The 2,395-nt window shown below is 43.5% G+C and overlaps 1 pseudogene; it reads left to right on the top strand.

Moving 5' to 3' along the window:
* The first annotated feature begins 352 nt into the window (after positions 1–352).
* LOC129507785 (60S ribosomal protein L17-like) lies at positions 353–854 on the top strand (annotated as a pseudogene).
* The last annotated feature ends 1,541 nt before the right edge of the window (positions 855–2,395 follow it).

Below are 2,395 nucleotides of genomic sequence, written 5' to 3'. Positions count from 1 at the left end.
TCCTGGGATCGAGTCCCTTTGGGCTCCCTGCATGGAGCCTGCTTCTCCCTCTGCCTGGGTCTCTGCCTCTCTCTGTGTGTCTCTCATGAATAAATAAAATCTTAAAAAAAAAAAAAAAGGAAAAAGAAAGAGAATGCTCAGGAATAACAAAAACATTAAATGAATGAATGATTAAATCATCAGACTTGCTCCAGCAGGTATTAAAATAGAATAGCCATGATGCTTGGTAACTAAGAAAATATTTATGCAAGACCAGAAAAATTGATCACTGAAGAAAACATAAGAAACAGGTCCCGTGTATTAGAAATGCAGTTTGACTCTTCCCCTGAGCGGCCTGAGGTGACCTCTGGAAATGGTTCACTATTTGCTGGACCCAGAAAACCCTACAAAGTCATGCAAGTCGAGAGGTTCAAATCCTCGTGTTCACTTTAAGAACACGCGTGAAACTGCCCAGGCCATCGAGGGTGTGCATATACGAAAAGCCACCAAATATCTGAAAGATGTCACTTTGCAGAAGCAGCGTGTGCCATTCCGTCACTACAATGGTGGAGTTGGTAGGTGTGCACAGGCCAAACAGTGGGGCTGGACACGGGGTCGGTGGCCCAAGAGGAGTGCTGAATTTTTACTGCACATGCTTAAAAATGCAGAAAGTAATGCTGAACTTAAGGGTTTAGATGTGGATTCTCTGGTCATTGAGCACCCCAGGTGAACAAAGCCCCCAAGATGTGACATGGAATTTACAGGACTCATGGCCAGATTAACCCATACATGAGCTCTCCCTGCCACATCGAGATGATTCTTACTGAAAAGAACAGATTGTTCCTAAACCAGAAGAGGAGGTTGCACAGAAGAAAAAGATATCCCAGAAGAAACCGAAGAAACAAAAACTTATGGCCTGCCCAGGAGTAAATTCTACATAGAATAAATGCAAATAAAAATTTAAAAAAAAAAAGGAAATGCAGTTTGAGATAAAGGTGGCATTTCAAATGGGAGGGGCGTTTGAAAGGCAGATCAGAAATACCTACCAAGGGATCCCTGGGTGGCTCAGCGGTTTAGCGTCTGCCTTCGGTCCAGGGTGCGATCCTGGAGTCCCGGGATCGAGTCCCACGTCGGGCTCCCTGCATGGAGCCTGCTTCTCCCTCTGCCTGGGTCTCTGCCTCTCTCTCTCTCTCAGTCTGTGTTTCTCATAAATAAATAAATAAAATATTTAAAAAAAAGAAGAAATACCTACCAAAATTTAAAACATTCATACCCTTAGATGAAGTGAATATGCCTTTGGAAAATTGTTAAAAAGAAATACTACAGATGCAAAAAAAAAAAAAAAGATATGCAAAATGAAAGTCATCGTTTCATTGCTCACAAGAGCAAAATACGGTGAATAAATTACATGCACAAAGAGGTATTTTTAAAATAGGTGTACCGTAAGCATAAGGGATACTGTGAAACAAAACAGCTGGTGTAGGCATACACGTGTAAATTCAGAATTCCCTCAGGACATTGGGTGTTATGCTATATGTTGGCAAATTGAACTCCAATAAAAAAAAAAAGAAAAAGAAAAAGAAAAAGAATTCCCTCAGGAAATACGAGGCGCATAAAGGCACATTACTAAATGCAGAAAGGACAATGCCCATTCATATAAACAACCAGAAAGTAATATGTAATATGCACGAATATTCATATGCACCAAGTACGTAGACAGGAAGTGCAAAAACATATATCAAACTCTCTCCTGGGGCTCCTGGGTGGCTCAGCGGTTGGGCACCTGCCTTTGGCTCAGGTGGTGATCCCCGGATCCGGGATCAAGTCCCACATCGAGTCCCTGTGAGGAGCCTGCTTCTCCCTCCTCCTGTGTCTCTGCCTCTCTCCCTCTGTGTGTATTATCATGAATAAATAAATAAAATCTTAAAAAAAAAAAAAAAACCTGTCTCCAGGGTTTCCCCATAGGAAGTAGAGGGAGACAGAGCCAGGGCCTTAAGTGGGAGAAACCCAAAGTGTCTCCATATCGTTTGATGTTGGAAGAGAACAGTGCAAGGAGCTCTTGGCTCGGGCTGTTGCACAGGCAGGCCAGCCACACGAGGCTGTGCGGCCCATCAAGACTGGCTAGCGTGCTGGAGGGGCTCCATGCTGAATTTCGTTTCGTTTTAATTGACTTTCATTAGAAATCAAGCAGTCTTGAGTTCTAGACCAGCAGCCACCTGACAAAGGAGTCACAGATAGACTTCCATGTACCATAGTAGTCGTTAATACTTAGAAAGAATAAGACCTGTCACTGACCCTTCCAAGCTTGACCTTGAGCAATGACCTCTCTGACCTGAGTTTCCGACTAGGATGGCCCAACCTGCGCTGTGTGATCCAGGACCCACTGACCACATTACTGAGCTATGTGTTTTGGTCA

This window comes from Nyctereutes procyonoides, unplaced genomic scaffold, assembly GCF_905146905.1.
Source record: "Nyctereutes procyonoides isolate TBG_1078 unplaced genomic scaffold, NYPRO_anot_genome, whole genome shotgun sequence".
NCBI classification, from domain to species: domain Eukaryota; kingdom Metazoa; phylum Chordata; class Mammalia; order Carnivora; family Canidae; genus Nyctereutes; species Nyctereutes procyonoides.
Note: the sequence above shows the minus strand (reverse complement) of the source record. Positions and strands in the feature narration are given on the sequence as shown.